The 9,827-nt window shown below is 34.3% G+C and overlaps 1 pseudogene across 1 annotated transcript; it reads left to right on the top strand.

Moving 5' to 3' along the window:
• Positions 1 to 8,529: 8,529 nt before the first annotated feature.
• Positions 8,530 to 9,621, top strand: LOC113609106 (cofilin-1 pseudogene; annotated as a pseudogene). The gene has a single exon (XR_003428500.1). The product of XR_003428500.1 is annotated as a cofilin-1 pseudogene (transcript).
• The last annotated feature ends 206 nt before the right edge of the window (positions 9,622 to 9,827 follow it).

Below are 9,827 nucleotides of genomic sequence, written 5' to 3'. Positions count from 1 at the left end.
TTTGCTCTTCTTTCCACTTTTCTTAATATTATGGATTTATACCCAAAAGCCTACACATTTTGAAGAAGTTTCAGTTTATAATTTTATTTATTAATATTTTACCCAGTGAGTTTAACTAGAAAATATTACATGCGATTTAAGTAGAAAGACAGTAGTACAGTTGTAAATTATGTTTTTTTGAGAAGTTAAGATCATATATTTAATATACAGAAGATTGGAGCTGGTAATATAGAATGGATTTGCCACAAATGGAATTAATTAATGGTGTAGTGAGAATGGAATAATCTGGTTGTGCAGTCATGAATCTCTTTTTAGACAAAGATACATTTGAAAAGCAGATGCTTTTATTTGTGTATGTATGGACAAATTTGTATTCTCAATAGGATATAAATTTCATTCATTTTATTTTTTAAGAAGTTCTAACATAACATTAGTATAGATAAAAACAATATTTTCCAGTCATTGGTTATGTAAGTGTTATCTTCATTCATATTTTCCATTTACTTCCCTATATTTAGTATTGTTTATCCATTAAAAATTGACTCAATTTTAAAGCCATGTATTTAGGCTATTTATATTCTTTCTAATATATTTAATTTTTAAAACATATATGTTTATTACAAAAATGTTTGCCTATGTATGTCCTACAATACTCTCACGTATTACCAGTGTTAATGGACCACTTAGTCCTTTAAATGGAGACACTGTTAGCAGTCAACTACTCTCCCTCCATCTTGGTTAAGTTCACAAGTCCTGTGCTATCTGTTGAGAAACATCAAGTAAAATACTCTGTAGAGGGAACTAGGGTGTAATCATTTTATAATCTTAGAGCTGGAAAGGTTTTTTGAGATCAATGAGACCAGTGATTTTTTAAAGTTTGTTTGTTAAAGTTGTAAAGCTTGTTCATCAAATCTTCTACAAACCTCAGTATATAAAAGCAATAACACCTGAGTTGTTTGAGCTGAAACTGGTTATTTATTGAGTAGCTACAATGTGTTAGGTACTATGCTCAACGTTTTACAAATGTCATCCCATTTAATCGTACAAGTTCCCAATGAGGCAGGCACTATTATTTGAAGAAACTGAAGTTTTGAGTGAGTACTGTGCCTCAGTTCAATGCCAGTCATTTTCTTATTTGCTCCACTGTATTGCATTTTATTACACACTGATATTAGTACCTAAGAGAGTGCATAAACGACTTTACTATCTGAATCACAACCAAAGGAAAGCTAAGAAAATATTCTTCCATGATTTGCAGGAAGATGAGCCCACTTGGACCTGAATATTTTCCACTTAGGAGAGCCTAGAATTGATGAGGGAAATCAGTCTAGGCAAAACCTTGGAGCCAGCTGGCAATACTACTGCTTATGAAACCAAAGCCATAGTTGCCAGTTTCTATGTATTAATGCACCCAGCTGGCTTTTTCTGCAAGTCGTAACTTCTTTGAGTCGTGAATGCCTTAAGGAGATCAACGATGTCAGTTCTGATATACCCATGTAACAGGTCAGGTAGAGAATTGGACTGAGCGTTTGTCAATGTTGATTTTCTGTCCTGCCACCTTTTGTCTCTTGAGATTTCAGAATAATATCACCATTTGAATAGTTTGAGGAAAAACCTTCACAACTTGATCTTTGTTCCCCTTCAGTATGACACAAAGTGGTGTTGAGAAAAAAGAAGCCACAGAATACATTCATTCAAATAGATACCCCTTTCTACACACAGCAAGGAGTATAGTCAAGCACAGTCATACATGCAAGATGATGTGAAGAGTAGTCTAGGAGCCTCTCAGCCCTAAATGAATGTCCCCATCCAAATGCCATTATGACTTAAATTCCACCATTAGAGATTTATTCCTTTGAAACTTTTCATTTTATATTTCTTTGAATATGTCAGTGAATCTGATAATAATCAATGAAATGCTTTATTAACTTTTCTCCTTATATTTATACAGGTTAAAAGAGGCAAACTCTATATAGAAAGGGAAGGCTAGGTATACCAAATACAAACTGCTTTTGTTAAAATTTTAGGTATAGCTGATTCTATATCTTAAACTATTTGATTCATTTCTCCCATGTTCATAACAATTTTTTCTACTCTATCCATCGTTTTTTTTGCCCAACTAAAATTGAAGTGACTAGATCTTCCTTTCCAGCTCTTAAAATAATTTTAAAAATCAAGATGAACACAATATTAGAACTATTCTAATTTGCTAAGTTCAGCTGTTTTCTTGACAAAATATTTTACTCTTTCAAAAAGCATCAAGTGAACCAGTATTTACGTAAAACAAAACAACTAAAAAAATTGAAATATGACCAAATCAAATTTTCATTAAATAGAACCAATTCACACACTAGTATATTTTCCTAAATTCAGAGCATTTATGAAATTTAATGTCCTGAGCATAAACAGTTCAATGATTAAAAATACTTCTCAGTTGTCTTTTCCCTCTTCATCCAATTTAATGATTAAGATTTTCTTAAGGATGCTTTTAATGGTCAACTTCAGAATAATTGTTTGGATCCATTATGTCAGTGATACAATTTGATTATGACAAAAACCACAAACTTTTGAAAAATTATCTATACAAGGGCCAAAATTTAAGATCTTTAACTAGTGTAGTTTTAAAGGATTATTCTCTGATTAAAGTATATTCTTAGAAAAAAAGATGATTTAAAAATTTAACTTCTCCCAGTCTTTCTAAAAAAAGAAATAAATAAAAATAAAAATTTAACTTCTTTTATGAAGAGGAAAACAAATTTTTTCATGCATGGAGATTTTGTGCATGATTCAGCTCATTCAAAATTTATTTACTTGCCATACAATGATAAAATAAGCAAAAATTTGGACAGAAATAATAGTCATACATTCAAGGTTTAGTGGAATGTCTGAATTTATCAGTCTTCTCAGTGACCTAGGATCAACATCTATAAAGGTATTTTTTAATTCCATTAAGTGATTATTAATAAATATTTCTGTTAATGTGGAAAATGGAAATTCTACATAGACCGGCTTTCTATGTTCTATCATTTGACCTGGTTTAATTGTTTTAGATATATTAGTGCATTACCCATCCCACTTCCTTTATTAGCATATCTTTGTAACTACTATGAAATGTTATTTAAAAATGATCAAAGTTGAACAGTAGTTTTGCCTGCAGCTTGAAAGATTTATTTAACAAAGGGTTATTTAACAAAGGGGGATTATGTAGATTTCAAGTGATTATCAAAATATGAGTCAGCTTCATTTTACCTTCAAGAAGAAAAACAAAAAATAATAAAGGAATAAAAGAATCAGAGAATTGGTCAATATAGCAACTGTTGTGATAAAAAAAATTAGAGATAGAAAAGTGGGTCAAAGTTTTCAGATATTATTTATAGATTTCTAAAAACAGCAGGAAGTAGTGCTTAAAACCAACAAAAACTCAAATAACGCTCTCTTTTAACTCACCATAAAAACAGTATTACAAATAATCTCTTATAAATAAGATACATAGCTAAAATAATATTACTCAAAACTATAATTTTCCTATAAATAGCCCTATAAACCATACTTAGGATATTATGCCATTTAATCACTTACACTCAGGAGGCAGCTAATATAATCACCTAGGACGCCCCCCCCAAAAAAAAAATCTTAGCTGACAATTTCTTTGTCTTCAGTGTTATATAGTGAATTGTATATCTAAATGGCAATACTGACCTTAAACCTCTGGTTACAAAATTCTGAGTAACCTTTGACATAGGCATGAGTTTTTCACTGATGCTCAAAAGGGAAAAAAATGCCAGAGAAACATTTTAAAATGTAATTGTGCTAATTTAGCTGTTTATGAATGGCAAAGCTATATGTTTCTAATAATTACCATGGAAAACAAATGTATATAATTTATTAGAGCATAACATAATGTTAAAGGTTAATGAGATTTATTATTTTGTAAAATATGTAAAATTAAAGAGAATAAAAAGTTAAAATTAATGCTATTTACCAGTACATACCAGATGCCACTTGTTAACCCTGAAGTGGTTTGGTGATTTGTAGATCAGTTGTCTAAAAATAGACTGGCTCTCTGGATAACTGACATTTTGGAGATTCATTTTAGTTTTTGATCTTCTGTGATTAAGATGGTGAGAAATATCTGATTTCATCCTAATAATGTTGAGTCAGGGTGCCACACTGGCAAGCCAATGGATTACAGAGGATAGAGACCTCATAGGAAAAAAATGTGGGTTTGAAATGAAAGTTCAAAGTGATGCAGAAGTTTCACCTTTTAATATTCACCTTAAGTGAGGATCTCAGCTACCTTGGAAAAAATAGGACTTATAGACAATACTGGAGTATTGTCTAGTATACTAGGAATTTTTACCATGTATAGTTCCTTTTGTCATCTCTACAAGATTTATAGAACTCTTTAAAAGTGCTTACAGTGAAACATAAGAGTTTTAAAACAAAACTTGTTTTATGGTGGTCAGTCTTCATTAATGTTCAATGTGTGTTTTCTGTTTGTTGGTTGCAGTGTTTTACGTAAGTGCGATAAATCAAGCTTATTTTGTTTTTCAAATCTAGTATATTTTTTTCCAATTCTTTAAAGAGAGCTGTATTGACTCACTATGTTGGTGGAATTGGCAATATTTCCTTGCAACTGTATTAATTTTTGCTTCATAAAATGTGAGGCTCTGCTATTGGGTAACAGAAGGGTAACACAATGTGCCACCCTAAAATATGCCACTTTGGCATGTGGAGCTGAAGGCAGTCAAGACCCAGTAGACTCAAGAAGAGCTTTTTACCTCCCATTTAACATCCCAGAACCTATTAGTATATAGGGAAAATTAAAAATACTTATTCTTTTCTTAATTTACATACTATTGTTTTTCAGTATTTTAGTTTTCCTTTGCTCCAGTGACTTATTGGAGGTGTCCCTTAATTCCAACAACAAAAACTACATTTTACTCAGAATCTAGAAATTTTGTGGCAGAGTAGCTTTCCTGGGCCATACTATACAAAAAAAAGGTATTGAGAAAACAGGAGTTAGTAATTCAAGTCATTTTATTGACAAATACATTTTTAAATAAATAAGTTCAAAGTAGTTTTCTTGAAAATAAATGACCTTTGTATTCAAAGTAAATGCAGATCAGAAAACATAGAAAAAGAAATCATATGACCTTATTGATTTCTCTTTACTTATTTAGTTTTCCTTTAAAACAAGTGTAATAGATCTGGTAAGTTATGGACTGATATCCACAGTAATTGCTAGAAATTAATTAATAGAGACTTACTTGACATTTGGATGTGAGGAGAGATTTTTTTTCCTAAATGTGGCTTTTACATATTTTGGCATTTGACGTATGATTCATATTTCACTTATGCAAACATTAAATCTATCATTAGGGATGAATAAGTTATGTGACATTAAATAAGGATTGCCTTCTAATTTCTATACCTATTCCTAAATTCCTTCACCTGACAATTCTTTGCTCAAGTAAATTGATACGTAAGGAAAATAATTAAGAAGTTTTCATTTTACTTAAGTTCTAAAAAATGATTTCTTCAGTCTTCTTCAGTATTGTGTCACTATGTCACAACTTAAGCATGAGTATACTAATATTGAAATTAATTGCATTTTAACACAAGTAACCTTCATGTTCTTTATGTCTAATTTCTTAGCTTTAAAATAAATTGGTTTACTGAGTAATGATTGACCTCAACATACTGATTTTTGCCATATCCCCAATTTTGCTTTTTAAAAGTCAAATCCTTCTTTGGTGAGATTTAATTGCTTTATATTTAGTTTGTAGGTGGGAAAACAATATAGTTGATATGCACAAAGGGATATTGCTTCCTTGAATATTCATTCATACTTATGTATGTGCAGAGGTGGATGACATTCTGTCGAAATAGGTAATCATGAGTATCATTAGGTAAGAAGATGAGATATTCACTGACGTGTCTCCTCTTTAAGTCCAGGAATAAGAAAAACCAAGGCCTTTGGGAAATATCTAAGATTAGGTTTATATTCTAAAAGCAATAAGGAGCTATTGATGGGTTTTAAGCATAAGGCTGATGTGGTAATATTTATGTTTTATAATATTATTGGCTTAGACTTCTGGTTTCTGGTCCAGCGTGTAAGGGGTTTGGATGTCAGTTCTCTCATTCACACAGCAAGAAAAACCCTGAACACACTGAAAATGAGCAACTCTTCTTAGATCCATCAGAAAGCTGAGGTCTCAGGGCAAATGCAGCCCCCAAAATTGAAGAAATAGTGGAAAAAGAGAATCACAATTTATCAGAGTAGAAGCTCAGAAGCAGAAAACTCCATGGGAACTGGTGCCAGGGTAGGAAAACCTAATCTGTAACTGATGAATTGCTGGAGGCTCAGTATGGGCTACTTTGAAAGTTCAAAACTGCAGGGAAGTGCAGTCTTAGGGGAGCCCCCATACTTTTCATGACTGTTTGAACATCAGAGGAAAATCCCTTTGTGCCTCCATCAGGGAGAGGGGAAATACAGCCATTTTAAGATATGCCCAGAGCATTCAGTTCTTCTTAATAAGGCCCACCCTCAATAGAAACCTAGGTCAGAGCCTAACCTACCTGAGTTTTACCAGGGCCTTAACAATCTGGCGGAAGGGAAATACCCAACTCCAATACTTTCTAGCCTTCCTGTCACTCCTAAGGGGGCAGGGGCAAACAAAACTGAGATATACGTGGAAAGTCATAGGCTAGGGCCAAAGACTCATTAGAAGGCTGAGACCTAGTCATAGGAATATAGAACACCTCACCTCCCCCACACCTCATCAGCACATCAATAGGTATCCTATATAATAACAGAAGAATACAACTGAAAAAAAAGGTGCATCTCAGGCAATATTTAAGAAGTCTCTAGGGAAACCCCAGAACAACAGGGAAGACAAAAACAAGGACACCAGTGGAAATTTTAGTCTCTGATACCTATTGAAATCCTTGGTGTATATACAAAGGTCTTGAAGAGATATTTGTACACCTATGTTGATAGCACTATTATTCATAATAAGGAAAAGGCGGAAGCAACCTAAGTGTCCATTGTTGGATGAATGGTTAAACAGAATGTGATATATACATACAATAGAATATTATTCAGCCTTAAAAATGAAGGAAATTCTGATACATGTTGCATCATGGACAAACCTTGAGAACATTATAGTAAGTGAACTAGGCCAGCCACAAAAAGACAAATACTGTATGATTTCACTTATATCCACCTATATGAAATATCTAGAGTAGTCAAATTCACAGAAACATAAAGTAGAAAGGTGGTTGCCAGGGTCTGGGGACAGGATGGAATGAGGAATCGTATTTTAATGGGTATAGAGTTTCAGTTTTGCAAGATGAAAAGTTCTAGAGAGTGATTGCACAACAATGTGAATATAGTTAACACTACTGAATTAAACACTTAAAATCATTAAATTCATTAATTTTATGTTACACATATTTTATCACAATTAAAAAGTCATTTTAATTGACATGAATGTCTATGTAGAAAACTGCAAAGAATTGACTCAAAATAATTTCACTGAACTTATAAATGACTAGCAAATTTGAAGGATACAAGATTAATATATAAGTCAATTGCTTTCTTATATACCAACAGTTAGCAATTTGAATTAGAAATTAAAAGCATAGTACAATTTATCTTTGACCCCCCCAAAATGAAATCCTTAGTTATAAATCTAACAAAATATGTATAATGAGGAAAACTACAAAACTCTGATGAAAGAAATCAGATGATTCTAAATGAATGAGAGATATTCCATATGCATAGATAGGAAGAGTTCATGTTAACAAGATCTCTGTTCTTCTCACCTTGATTTATAGATTTAATGAAGTCTCAATCCAAATCCCAGCCAACCATTTTGTGTATTTTGACAAACTGATCCTAAAGTTTATATGGAAAGCAAAAAACCTGGAATAACCAACACAATATTTAAGAAAAACAAAGTTGGAGTACTGACACTAATCGACTTCAAGGCTTATCATAATGCTACGATAATGAAAATGTTTGAAACTGGTGAAAGAATAGACAAATGGATCAATGGAATGGAATAGAGAGCCCAGAAATAGAACCACATAAATATAGTCAGCTGATCTTTGACAAAGAAGAAAAGGCAATTTAATGGAGAAAGTATAGTCTTTTCAATAATTTCTGATGGAACAACTGGACATCCACATGGAAAGGAAGGAAGGAAGGAAGACAGAAAGTAGGTTAATTAATTAATTTAGACAGACTTTACACCATTCACAAAAATTAACTCAAAATGAATCTGAAAATTAAATGTAAAATGCAAAGGTATAAACCTCCTGGAAAATAACATAGGAGAAACTCTAGGTGACCTAGGGTTTAGTGATGACTTCTTAGATACAACACCAAAAACATGGTCCATAACAAAATTTGATAATTTTTTAATTGAGTATAGTTGATTTACAATATTAGTTTCAGGTGTAAAACATAGCAATTAAATTAACAGATTATAGTCCATTTAAAGTTATTATGATAAGTTGGATCCTGGCAGCAGCTGCAGCAGCTCTTGTCTTTTCTGGCTCTCCTTGCTCTCTCCTTTTTGCTTCTGGAAACATAGCCTCCAGTGTGGCTGTCTCTGAAGGGGTCATCAAAATGTTCAATGACATGAAGATGTGTAAGTTGTCAACACCAGAGGAGGTGAAGAAGGACAAGAAGGTGGTGCTCTTCTGCCTGAGCGAGGACAAGAAGAACATCATCCTGGAGGAGGGCAAGGAGATCCTGGTAGGTGATGTGGGCCAGACTGTAGACGACCCCTATGCCACTTTTGTCAAGATGCTGCTGGACAAAGCCTGCCACTACGTCCTCTATGAGGCAATCTATGAGACCAAGGAGAGCAAGAAGGAGGACCTGGTATTCATCTTCTGGACCCCTGAATGTGCACCCCTTAAGAGCAAAATGATGTATGGCAGCTCCAAGGACGCCATTAAGAAGAAGATGACGGAGATCAAGATGAATTATAAGGAAACTTGTAAGGAGGTCAAGGACCCCTGCACCCTGGCAGAGAAGCAGGGGAGCAGCGCTGTCCTCTCCCTGGAGGGCAAGCCTTTGTGAGCTCCCTCCAGCCCCCTACCTGGAGCATCTGGCAGCCCCAGACCTGACTGTGGGGGTTGCAGGCTGCCCCCTTCCTGCCAGACCTGAGGGGCTGGGGGGATCCCAGCAGGAGGAGGGCAGTCCCTTCACCCCAGTTGCCAAACAGCAACCCCACCTCCTGGATCTTCCTCCTTCTCCCTCCATCCCTGACAGTTCTGGACTTCCCAAACAGCTTTTGATCTTCTGATTCCTCTTGGGTTGAAACAGATCAAGTGCTCCCCAGGGACCCCTATTTGGGGGGGCTGTATTTTTTTGACAACAACCCAACTTCCTACCTGTTCCTCCCCTTTCCCACGCTGCTAACGTCTAACCACAATAGTGACTCTGTGCTTGTCTGTTTAGTTCTGTGTATAAATGGAATGTTGTGGAGATGGCCCCTCCCTGCACCACTTGGTTCCCCTTCCCTTTTTCCCCTGGTCACAGCCACTCATGGAAGCAGGACCAGTAAGGGACCTTCAATTAAAAACACACACATACACACACAACAATAAAAATCAATCAATAAATAAAGTTATTATGTAATATTGACTATATTCCCTGTGACGTACAATATATACTTGTAGATTACTTATTTTACACATAGTAGTTTGTACATCTTGCCCCTCCCTCCTTCCCTCTCCCCCTGGTAGCCACTAGTTTGTTTTCTATATCTGTGAGTCTGTTTCTGTTTTGTCATATTCATTTGTTTTAT

Source organism: Aethalodelphis obliquidens, unplaced genomic scaffold (assembly GCF_003676395.1).
Source record: "Aethalodelphis obliquidens isolate GAN/ISIS:26980383/991018 unplaced genomic scaffold, ASM367639v1 scaffold54, whole genome shotgun sequence".
Lineage (NCBI taxonomy): Eukaryota > Metazoa > Chordata > Mammalia > Artiodactyla > Delphinidae > Aethalodelphis > Aethalodelphis obliquidens.
This window is presented reverse-complemented; position numbering and strand designations above follow the sequence as displayed.